This window comes from Habropoda laboriosa, unplaced genomic scaffold (assembly GCF_001263275.1).
Source record: "Habropoda laboriosa isolate 0110345459 unplaced genomic scaffold, ASM126327v1 scaffold92, whole genome shotgun sequence".
NCBI lineage: Eukaryota > Metazoa > Arthropoda > Insecta > Hymenoptera > Apidae > Habropoda > Habropoda laboriosa.
In genome coordinates this window covers 1,863,409-1,864,124 of record NW_017100268.1, presented here as the reverse complement: position 1 = coordinate 1,864,124, position 716 = coordinate 1,863,409, and positions in this window count along the sequence as shown.

Sequence of the window (716 nt, the reverse complement as noted above, 5' to 3'; positions counted from 1 at the left end):
ATGAATGTGGTGTTTTTTTTCAATGGATCTCTAAAAGCTACTTAGTGTCCATGCTCACTGGTTTGTTTTGATCAAATTTGCCAGTTCTCTTGTTTCCAAGCAGGGGCGCGGTGTATGCCACCCCCTCGAGCGCTTGCGCCAGCCCTTTAAATCGATTCTCTTCCGCGCTGATGATGCAGCTCCTCTCGTGGGGATGATGTCCGTCGCGGGAAAGAGAGGAACGCGCTGATAACACTGGCCGAGTGTGTTATCGCTGCAAGGTAGAGAAGTTTTCCCGGGGAAATATTCAAGGAGATTACGAGACAGGTGAAACGGACGATGAAGTAATGTCGCGGTGCACCGAGCTATGGGTGGAAGCCAAAGTGACTAAATTTTTTTATTTAAGAAGAGTTGAGCGTCAAGCGTGTGTTCTGATACTAAAATTGGAAGATTTTCAAAAAGTGGAGTTAATCATTTTGGCTTCCGAGTGGTGTGAGTCCATTTACGGTTGGGAAATATTGGTTTAAACAATGGGAAAACAAATTTGGCAAATTAATAAAACAGAAATATTGCTTTAATTCATTTTTATAAAAAATCATTTGTATAATAAATTTGCATGTATTCAAATTGATAGAAACTTGGGAAAATTTATTATCGATAAAATTCATCGGTATTCTTGAATCGTATGTATATTTGGGCAAAAAGAAGAATGGACTCGCACCACTTTCATAATAAAC